Here is an 11,683-nt window from a genome sequence, read left to right as displayed (position 1 = left end):
TCAATATAGCCTTCACCTATGATTAGGGAGGGGGAGGGAAGGAAAAAGAGAAAGGAAAAAGGATATGGGTTTTAACATGAGCCTCAGTGGCTGAGCAGTGAGACTTATACTCAAAGCATATAAAGTGGACCCCTGTTACATTTTCTTTCTGACCCCCCCCCACCTCCCCCCCCCCCCCCAGTTCCTTGATTTGACAGTTGGGAGAAAAATTTTTTTAAAAAGGACAACAACAGCAACAGACAGAAACCACAGCCACCCTTACGAATTTCTGAATTTACATGAGTGAATTACTCTTCTTGATTCTCAGTAACATAGTTTATACTTTTCATGGTTTTTGGTTTGTTTGTTTGTATGTAGTTAAAAAAAATCAGAAGAAATTATTGGTATTCATTGCATATAGAGTGACCCATGTTAGCTGGATCTTATCTCTCAGTTGCAAAGAAGGGGGGGGGGGGGCGAAAGGGGGGAGGGGTTGTTGTTGTTGTTGGTGGTGGTGGTGGTGGCAAAAAGCAACTGACAGGAGTAAACATCAAGGATGAATAAACAACATGGATCAGCAGAGAAACTTGTTTGGACTTGTTTGGACTTGTTTGGACTTTGCAGTAACTCAGTGACTTTTTAGTGCTGGTCACAAGATGACCAGAGAGTGTGTCTATATTAGATAAGTGGATGATATAACCTTTTTGAGTGTGGATGATGTAACCTTCTAAGTTGTGGTCATAGGATGATAAAGTAGTCAGGCAGTATGCTTATGTTAGATAAGTTAGGTATGAACAACTTGTAAAGTATATAAGCGCGGGGGAAACTCCATGTAATTGCTCACAACTAACTCTCGTCGCCTGAGAGTAAGATCGTGCAGTTGTGTGCCAGCCACCTCGTGTATTGCTTTGTGTGGTGTGCGAATAAACCAGCATTTCAAAAGGCAATCGAGTTCGTGCTTGGTGTTCGCGTACGTCGCGGTCCGGGGTCCAGTGCAGATATCCGGAAGGGAACTCCTGGTAACCAGACAAGGCTGAGAAACTGCTCGTGACAGTAACCTGGAACCTGCTTTACCTAGGCTACTGGTTTGATAAAGTCTTCCTTACATGGATGTGTTGTAGGGACAAATGAGGCAAGGCACCGACCGAACAGAGCAGGAAAACGGTTTTATTTGGCTGCAGCCAAGTTCAGAGGACACGGCTGGCTTTTGCTGTAATGAATTAATCCCCTGAGTTCAGGTAGTTTCAGAGTTTTCTACCGAGCATGTAAGGGGAGGGGCTCAGAAACTCATGGTCAGCAGAAGTTCACATAAAAGCAGCTTTTTCTCTCACTGTTCTGGGCATGTTAACCCCTCGAGGACAACACCTGAGAAGGGGAGAGCTTCTTCTCCCCTGTCTAGTCTCCCCCTGCCAGCTGTTACCATGGAGTCCAGTTGGTAACTTCTTCTCGTATCTTAAACCTGTAGACATCTCTGTGAAGTCCAGCTCAAGGCCAGAGGCCTTGTTTGCACATTTCTTCAAAGTACTATTCTGGATATGTTTGTGAAAAACTAGTAAGGGGGAGTGCTGGTATCTTCTCGGCCAGTGGCCAAGTAAACAGGGCGACACGAAAATAGGAAGTTTATCCACCTTGAGTTCTTTGGCAGAGACTCTTCGGCTGCCTGACAGACCTAAAACCAGTCTGGGTGAAGATTTCTGAAGAGGCCCAGTTAAGACTTTTCAGTGGAGAAAGGGGGTGCCACTTCAGATGATGAATCATCGCAAAGACACATTGGACTGACCCAAACATATCACATATTTTAAGATTCTTCTCATTCACGGCAAAGAGTAAGCAGTTTTACCTAACAATAGTTTGGTTTCAAAAGGCTTTTTTTTTTTTTTTTTTTTTTTTAAATCTAATCCCCCTGCTTTTCCCTTAGAGCTCTTCTCTTTTCTCTAGGAAAACTCTACTCTTAGTCAGAGGTCCAAATCTCCGTTCAAATGACACAGGGAAAAAAAAAAAAAAATTCTCTCAAGCACCTGGCCCCCTCCTGCCCCAAACAAAAAAGTTCTGGGTGATCAATGAATTTAAGAGGCAGGAAGAATGGATCATTAACAGAAATGAACATAACCACAGTTACTACTTTCTAAGAATTGGAAAGAATTACCCAGGGCAGAGCTTCCAATTGAAACACTGTAATTATTAGAGAACAAACAAACAAAGAAACAAACAGACAGACAGACAAACAAAAACCCTGAAGTACAAGAGACTCTCCCCTTCTCTCTCTATAACTTACACACACTCTCTCTCTCTCTCGCTTGATTTTCAGTTTCTCACTTAGTGGAGCACCCCTTTTCTTTAGGATCAATCTCCTCCTAGGTTTCTTTTTATACCAAAGGGGGGCAAGTTACACATGATCCAGGAGAAGGAGGCCAAAGCAATCAGATTACTAAGGAACATCAGGAGAGAGAAATTAAATGCTGGTGGACACATTGAACCAATGCTGTGAAACAAATGATATTCAAATTAACCTCTTAGTTTAGTTTTAAACCAATCGGTCAGCATAAATGCAGAGTTAGAGAGACAAACTGACCCTTAAAACAGATACGCGAAACCATACTGGAATTTGAAACAGGTTGGGAATTGTGAACAGCCTGGAGAGGCCACATTTTTCTTCCTTCAGGGGCAGTGGGAGAGACTTTGCACTGCCTTTTGTTATGTAAATTAGAACTGAGACCTGCCCCCAAGCAAGCCCGGTTTAGTGTAAGAATCTTACTTCCCCGCCCGTCCTGATAACTGGCACCCCATCCTGACAGAAAACAAATTTTCCCTTGCAGACAAAGTGGTAGGAACCCAAAGAGGCTGGAACCACCCCTCCCCCTCCCCCCCCCCCCCCAAAGAAAAACCACAATGGCACCGAGAAGGAATAGTACAAGTACCTGCTCTCTCTAGGCTACTGATTTGATAAAGTTGACACTTTGTTGGGGGTATTTCAATCTCACCTTGACCCCTGACCTGCCCCTCTCAAGAGTTTGTGAAAGATGGATGCTGCTATTTCTCCCTGAGATTTGTGAATCTACAGGTTTATACTTTCTTTGGGTTTAATCCGGTTCTTGAAATGACTCCTGGCAGTGGCCAACATGCCCGACCTCCAGCTTACTTTTGTGTTGTTCAGAGAAGAGTTGTGGTGTGATTTCATCTTTTAGACTTTGTGGAGATTTGGTTTATGTTCCATTCTACGGTCAACTTTGGTAAACATTCCGTATTCGCTTTAAAAGAATGTCTGCTGTGTGGTGGTGGCCTTGCAGTGTTCTGAACATGCCCATTAGGTGTGGGTTGTTCGCGATGTAGTTCTGCTGTCCTTTGTTACTGATTATTTATTTATGGCCTAAGTCGTCAGCTGCTAAGGGATGAGTGTTCTCGCCTCTTTGCCATAATAGATTTATCCATCGTTTCTTTTAATTCTCTCTGGTTTTCATGTAGGTATTTATTTATTCATTCATCCATTTATTTATGTATTTATTTATTTTTCAGCTGTAGATGGACACAATATCTTTATTTTTATTTATTTATTTTTATGTGGTGCTGAGGATGGAACCCAGGGCCTCACGAATGCAAGGCAAGCACTCTACCACTGAGCTACAATCCCAACCCTCATGTAGGTATTTTGAGGTTATTGAAAGACTTGCACACTACCTTAAGATTGTTGAATGCTTCCTCAAACATCTGACTGTTTATCAATGTGCTATGTTCCTCCTACGCCTGGCAGTGATTGTCTTGTGTGTACCTTGAAGTCATACTGAAAATAAAATAAATAAGTGACTGGGTACAGTGGCCTATGCCTGTCATCCCAGACACGCTTCTCTCTCTCTCTCTCTCTCTCTCTCTCTCTCTCTCTCACACACACACACACACACACACACACACACAGCCGAGGCAGGAGGATCGAGAGTTTAAAGCCACCCTCAGCAAAAGTGAGACACTAAGCAACTCAGTGAGACCCTGTCTCTAAGTAACATACTAGAGAGGTAGGGCTAGGGGATGTGGCTCCGCAGTCAGTGAGTGCCACTGAGTTCAATCCCTGGTTACAGGCCTCCTCCAATAAATAAACAGATAAATATATACATATGTTTATTTTGTTTATTTAGGTGATGATGATGATTTTAATGTGGTGCTGGGATTGAACCCTGTGCCTCATACGTACTTGGTAAGTGCTGTACCATTGAGCCACAACACCAGACTGACAACACCATGAAGTGCTCTTGCTCAGACTGTGGTCTCCTGTGTGGCTGGGGAGGGCAGGGGTTGGGTCCATTTAGGGCTGATAGATATTGGTTGCACTGCTACTTGTTAGATGAAACAGTGCGTAATATGTGCACACAGATAAAAATGAAGGTAGAGATGGCAAGCTTTCTCCAGCTTGATTTATCCCAGAGCATGTGGTGTTTCAGTCTAGGGCAACAGACCATGCTTTTTAGCCAAGGCAGCCTCACTTAGAGCCCTGTTACAGCTTCTTATTACCAAGTGCCTAAATGTAAAATTTGGCTCCGTGATATTGATAGATCAATAAAAATAAAAATACAACAACAAAAAAAAAAAAAAAAAGAAAGAAATAAAAAGATAAAATGGCCAAACAGACAAAATAGAACTCCACAAGGAAGAATCCTTTTTCCTATTATGATTAGTATTCTTTTTTTTTTTTTTTTTTTTTTTTTTTTCTGTTTCGTAGTACGTTGTCGGTGGACAGCACACCTTCTTTCGATTTGTTCCTTTTTGTATGGCGTGCTAAGGCTCAAACTCTGTGCTAGGCCGGTCCTCTGCCACTGACCCAAAGACACAGACAGCCCCTAGACAAGAAAGGATTCTCAGAGGCTGGTCATCTTCCAATTTTTTTTTTGTACTGAAAAAGCAGGAAACACAAAGCCCAAAGACAAGCAGATCAAATTCCCAAGCAACCGATTTCAAACTGATTTTTACATGTTTCCGTCAATTCCTACATAGTCTGGATGGATCCAACCGTGGCCTATCAGTCGGCCTGACTAATTGTGGCTTCACCGTGGTGGTTTCGGTTTTGAAGTCCCACACCGCCGGATTCTCTAGGGGTGCTGGGCAGACTGCCGGCGCCTCCTGCTGCTGCGGGGGACCCTGGCGCGGGGTGGGGTGGGGGTGGGGGTGGGGGTGGGGTGGGCAGCTGGCGGGACGTGTCCAGGTGACTTTCTACGACCCCTGCTAAGCGGATCTCGCTGACACCGACCGAGGTTCCGCGTCCCTTCCGCCTGATTTTGTTGACGGTTTTCGAGCTCCCCCTGGTGGCCGCTTTTATAGGAGCGTCTTAATCCACTTCTGAGAAGTATCTGTTCAGGTCCTTGGCCCATGGATTGATTGGATTATTTGTTTGATTCTTTTTTTTTTTTTTGGCTTTTTGTCCCCCCCCCCCCCCCCCCGTTGTTGTTGTTGTTGTTTCGCTCTGGGACAAGGGCCCACGCTTTTTAGCCAAGGCAACCGCTCTTAGAGCCCTGTTATAGCTTCTTATTACCAAGTGCCTAAACGTAAAATTTGGCTCTGTGACCCAATGGAAAATGACTTGCGGTTTAAGAAAATGCTCAAAAAACAACAAAAAACTCAGGTAAACAGATAGGTAAATAGACGGCCATTTGTAGCGGCGGTGGAGGCTGCGTTCCGCAGGCGCTGCGGAGAAGCTCAGAGGAGCCAGTCCCCGGCCGCTGCAGCCCCTGACCCCTGCGCTCAGTCGGCTTCTCTGCGCCTCGGGCGGCACCAAGTCAGCCCCGGGGCTTGCTGCGGCGCCCAGAGTCCTTCCTGGCAGCTCCCGGCGCTCGGGACCCCCGCCCGTCCGCACACGTCCCCGAAGCCGGGCCTAGGGCGGGCGGCGGAGGCTCGGCGCGGCTCGGCGCGGCTCGGCCCGGCTGGGCTCCGCAGTTTTGAAGAAATCTATACGTTTCAAAGACAGATTCTCAGAGTAAAGGATCGTGATGAGTTTCCAATGATTTTAATTGGTAATAAAGCAGACCTGGATCATGAAAGACAGGTTACACAGGAGGAAGGACAGCAGTTAGCATGGCAACTTAAAGTAACATACATGGAGGCATCAGCAAAGATGAGGATGAATGTAGATCAAGCCTTTCATGAACTTGTCCGGGTTATAAGGAAATTTCAAGAGCAAGAATGTCCTCCTTCACCGGAACCAACTCGGAAAGAAAAAGACAAGAAAGGCTGCCATTGTGTCATTTTCTAAAAATCCCTTGAATTTTAGCTACCAACTCCCAGGAAAAGCCCTCATCTCCTCCTCCTCTCCTGATGGTTTACCTCATGTTGGTACCTTTCTAGCCTTAGACAAATGATCACCGTGTTAGCCTTAGACCAAGAAGCCGGCTAATCCTTTCCAGACCAATTTAAAGGAAACACTAAGGCTGCTTCAAAGATGATCTGATTCTTTCTAAATACATGTCTACATATACAGACATATTCTTCTTTTAAGGGCTTACATCTTAATAGGGATGAATCAGTTGTGGAACCTAAGCTGTTTGCTAAGCTGAAGTTTTAGGTTGTGAAATAATTTTTAACTTCTGGAATCATATTACCTACTGTTATTCTAACATCCACAGGAGGGTTTTTTTTTTTAATATGAATTTTTTGCCTATCTTTAAAGATTTTGATGTCAACCTTAGATAACCTTAAATACACTGAACGGAGTTTACAAAATTGAGACATATCAGACCTTTCTTGATACTACAGCTTTTGTTTCCCAGTGGCCAAAATACCAAAATACCTATTGTATTTATGGATTAAAACCTGCTTCTCGGGGCTGGGGATGTGGCTCAAGTGGTAGCGCGCTCGCCTGGCATGCGTGCGGCCCGGGTTCCATCCTCAGCACCACATACAAAGATGTTGTGTCCGCCGAAAGCTAAAACATAAATATTAAAAAATTCTCTCTTTAAAAAAAAAAAAAAAAAACTGCTTATCAAGCCTGTGATGACTCCTCCTCTTGAAGATGATAGTGTTCTATGTGGCCAAATATTTGGACTCATTCTGGACTTGGGCATCTCAATGTGTACTTGGTTTCTTAATTTAACTCTTTCACAGCCATGCTAAGGATAAGAATGAATGATTTCTGTCTGTCTTCCTTTTCAAGTATTTCAGGTTTAAGGCATTCCAAAAAAACTAAAGTTGTTTTTGTTTGCTGTCATATAAAATACGGAATTGAGCTTTCCAGAGTCACAGATGGTTAATGTTTTCGCTATGTACTTTTATGCATTATTTTCTTATTGAACTATTTAACAAGTATTTTTATATGTTTGTAAGCAGATATGCTTCACAGCATGCCTTGTGTATATGTAAAGATAAGTATTTAATTCTCACTGTTCACTTTTAACTGACAAAGAAAAAAAAAGTGGAAACCACAGAAACTGTGGTAGAACTTTTACTTGCTGGTCTGATCCTGGTTGTATCTATCTTTGGCCAGTTTTATCCCCATTCAAGAAACCTTCCCAATCGAATACAACTGGATGAGACTCTGAAATCATTTCAATATCCCCTGCTATATATTGACTGTTATATCAAGTATTAATTGTAAAACTTGTAATTGACAATTAGTATAACTGTGGATGGCTTCTGATTTTGTTTTAATTCTGTGGATTCTGTTTAAGCAATTCAAAAGTATGTTCCTGATTGTGAGATACTAAGTGGTATGGCAGAGTTGTCACTTTATTGAATGTGTACAACAGTCCCATGACCTTTATAGAGCATACCCTTGGATAGCTTCAGGTGCTGAAATTAAAGTTGATCTGTTTTCACAAGATGAAAAAAAAAAAAAATTGGTAAATAAAAACACAAATACAGATAAGAATTAATGGGCTGGGGATGAGGCTCAAGTGGTAACGCGCTCCCCTGGCATGCGCGGGGCGCTGGGTTCGATACTCAGCACCACATAAAATAAAATAAAGATGTTGTGCCCACTGAATACTGAAAAACAAACATTAAAAAATTCTCTCTCTCTCTCTCTCTCTCTCTCTCTCTCCCTCCCTCTCTCTCTCTCCCTCCCTCTCTCTCTCTCCCTCCCTCTCTCTCCTTCTTTTGTCTTTAAAAAAGAAAAATAAGTAAAAGTTAAAAAAGGGGCTGGGGATGTGGCTCAAGTGGCAGCGCACTCGCCTGGTTGCGTGCGGCCCGGGTTCGGTCCTCAGCGCCCCATACAAACGAAGATGTTGTGTCCACCGAAAACTAAAAAGTAAATATTAAAATTCTCTCTCACTCTCTCTTAAAAAAATAAAAAAAAAATGTTTATATATGTATATAAAATGTGGCCAGACAAAATAGAACTCCACAAGGAAGAATCCTTTTTCCTATTATGGTCAGTATTCTTTTTTTTTTTTTCTTTTTTCTTTTTTAGAGTAGTTGTAGGTGGACAGCACGCCTTCTCTTGACTGTGTTCCTTTTTGTATGCCGCGCTAAGGCTCAAACCCAGTGCCTCCTATGTGCTAGGCCGGCCCTCTGGCACTGAACCACAGACACAGACAGAGGAGGAAGGATTCTCAGAGGCTGTTCATCTTCCGGTTTTTTTTTTTTTTTTTTTTGGGTACAGAAACAGGCGGAAACACCAAGCCCAAAGACCAGCAGATCAAATTCCCAAGCAACCGATTTCAACGGGTTTTTACACGTTTCTGTCAATTCCTCCATTCTGTGGATGGATCCGACCGTGGCCTAGCAATCTGCCCGTCTGATAGTGGCTTCACCGTGGTGGTTTCGGTTTTGAAGTCCCACACCGCCCGTGTCCCCGGCCGGATTCTCTAGGGGTGCTGGGCCGATCTGCCTGCGTCTCGCGCCCGCCGCTGTGGGGGGCCCTGGCGGGGCGACCCGGCCGGTGGGATGTGTCCGGGTGACTCTCTACGACCCCTGCGGAGCGGATCCCGCTGACGCCGCCCGAGGTTCCGCGTCCCTTCCGCCTGATTTGGTTGACGGTTGTCGAGCTCCACCTGGTGGCCGCTTTTATGGGAGCGTCTGATCCTCGGAAGTCGCCAAGGCGTGATATTCGGTGGCGGTGGCCGAGACAGAGATCCAGGAGTTGGGCGGCGCCAGCGGAACTGTCTCGGTCGCGCTGGGCTGGGCCGTTGTGGCCCGTTGGCGGTATACTGGACCGGCAGGCTTTGTGTGTGTGTCGGTTGTCTTCTCTCCCTGCTCGGTCCGGGCCGCGGGCGCCTCGGGTGGCAGTCTGAGCGGTTCCTTCGCCGCCACGGGCTTCGCTTGGCCCCGTCTGGGTCGGTCGCCGGGACTCCTGTGTTATTTTTCTCCCGCTGCCTCTCCCTCTCCCTCTCTCTCACGGGTTTTGGCCGCGGGGCCGCGGGGCTGCGCCGGGCGGGCCAGAGGGGTGTGCTTGGCCGGCCTTGCCGCATTCCCTCTTTGGGGGCCCGCTGCCCGGGGCTTGTCCTGATGGCTATGCCCGGCGTCCTTCGGTGGTGGGTCGCCTTAGCGTGTTCCCCGGCCGCCCCCCGGTCCTGCTCGTTGGAGATGGTGGTCCCCGTCTCTTGTTTTCGCCTTCGTCCACGAGGGTCGACCAGTTGTCCCTAGGGGCTCTGGAGCTCGGTGATGGGCTCGATCTCGCGGTGTGCTGACCGCGACTCTGTTCAGGGAAGGCGGCGGTGCTGAGTGAACTGTTCCCCGTTGCCCCGGTCGCGATTGTTTTGGCCCGAGTTGGCCGTTTTCTGCCATCGGGTAGGTGCTGACACGTTGTCCTCTGGCGCGTGCCGCCAGAGGGAGGGAGCTTGGGCCTCCGGGTGCGTGCCGGGCTCTGGGCTGATGGGGTGGCCCGGACCCGTTCCCTCTGGAGCTGCTTGCCTGGGCCTGCGTGCGACGGCTCTTTGGCGCACCTGGAGTGCCCTCGCGGTGGTGGTGCCACCTCCGGCCGGCCGGTCTTCTGGCGCCGGGGGGCGGCGGGGGAGGTGGCGGGTGGTCCTTTACCGCCCGTGCGCTCCTCGCTGCGGGCACCGGGGGCGGTGTGACGACGCTCGTTTCCATGGCTCTGAGTCGCGCGTGTCAGGCGTTCCCCGTTCCGTGTCGTCGGCCGCTCTCCCTGGGGTGTGGGGCCGGTGAGGCCGTAGCAGGCTCCTCTTAGAAGCGGTCCTCGCCGGGTCTCCCCCTGCTCCCTGGGTCTCTCCCGCCCACTCTGCTGATCGATGTGGTGACTCTGCGCTCTCCTGGGCTGGACCAAAGCCGCGCCAGGCGAGGGACGGACATTCATGGTGAATGGGCCAGCTCTTCTCGTCCTGCCTGCGGGTCCCTCGCCTTGCCTCCCCGCCCGTTCGCGGTGCGGGGAAGGGCGGGGGTGCGGAATCCGGCCTCGACCTCGCTCCCGGGGTCCTTTGACGTAGCGGGTGCTTCTCGCTCGCCGCCCGCTCTGGGCGGCCAAGGGCCGTGTGTGGCCCTCCCCGCGACGGGGAGGGCTGCCGCCGTGCTGCTTTGGCGCGACGGTGCGCCTCTGCTTCGGTGCTCCTGGGGCGCTCCGGGTCGTTTCCTGAGGTGCCTGAGGCTGAGCCGGTGTGTGCTGTTCCCGATCCCAGTGCCGCTGCCGCGGCCGGCCGCCGCCTCGCTGTCGGTCTCGCCCCGTCTGCGGGGGTTTCTGAGGCGAGTGCCCGAAAGGAAGAGCGTTGTTGCTTCGCTCGGGGGATCGAGGCGGTAAGCTCGGCAGCGTTGCGCGTTCCCTCTCCGGGGGGAGCGGGTTGCGTTGTCGTCCCCAGTGCCGAGTGGCGTGGGGAGTGTTAGGCGAGCGGGCGCCCGGGCGCTCTTCCCCACCTCCGGTGGGGGAAAGGAGACGTTGCCCGGGCGTTTGAGCGATTGTGGCGGGACGCCGAGCTGGGGCCGGTCCGGTCCCCGAGGCGATGGGGCTTTGGGTGTCCCCGGCCGCGAACGCTCAAGAAGCCTTGTGCTTGCCCATACCGCAGATCCCCCTCGTTGTCTCGGCGGCCGGTTAGGAGAGGGGCTGGGTCGGGTGCCGCCCACCCTCAGTGAGGAACGTTTCTCTAGCGATCCGTGAAGGGCGTGCCTCATGTGGGGTACCGGATTCCCCCACTGGCCGCCCCCTGCCTTGTGCGCTACGCTACCGTCGGTGGTGTGTGTAGGCGAGAGTCCCCCCCTTCCCGCCGTCTGGGAGGGCGGGGGTCCGCCGGCCCCCCGCGGGTGGGGGCCGAGCGCCTGCTCTTTGTGCCTACCGCGGCCCACGCCTCCCCCCCTTCGAGTCGGGGGAGGGTTCCCGCTGGGCCTGGCCGGGCCCTCTGGCGCACGTGGGGCCACCGTGTGGGCCGCTGGTGCCTGCCGCGTGTGTGCGCGCGGTGGCGGTGGGGCTCTGTTCGCGCAGCCGGGGGTTGAGGGGCCCCGTCCCCCCTTCCCCCTCGCCCGCTGCGAGTGGCCCTCTGCCCGCTCCCGGTCCCAAGCCGGCGGGCGGCCTGCGTGCGTGTGCGCTGGCCTGGGGCGCGGCCGCCGCGGCCCCCCCGGGAGCGTTCCGCGGGCGGCGTGGTGAGCGAGCGGACCCTGGGGCCGTAGAGGCCCAGGTCGTGGGACTCGACCGGCACGAGGTGTGGCGTTGCATGCTGGCGTTTGGAGTCCAGGCGCGTCTCGTCGCGTGGAGGGCCACCCTGTGGTGGCGGGGCGGCGGGTCTCGTTGGGAGGCTCCGGGGCTGGGACCAGAGGCCGGGTTGGCGTCGCAGGCGGTGCGGGACCG

This window comes from Marmota flaviventris, unplaced genomic scaffold (assembly GCF_047511675.1).
Source record: "Marmota flaviventris isolate mMarFla1 unplaced genomic scaffold, mMarFla1.hap1 Scaffold_310, whole genome shotgun sequence".
NCBI classification, from domain to species: domain Eukaryota; kingdom Metazoa; phylum Chordata; class Mammalia; order Rodentia; family Sciuridae; genus Marmota; species Marmota flaviventris.
Note: the sequence above shows the minus strand (reverse complement) of the source record.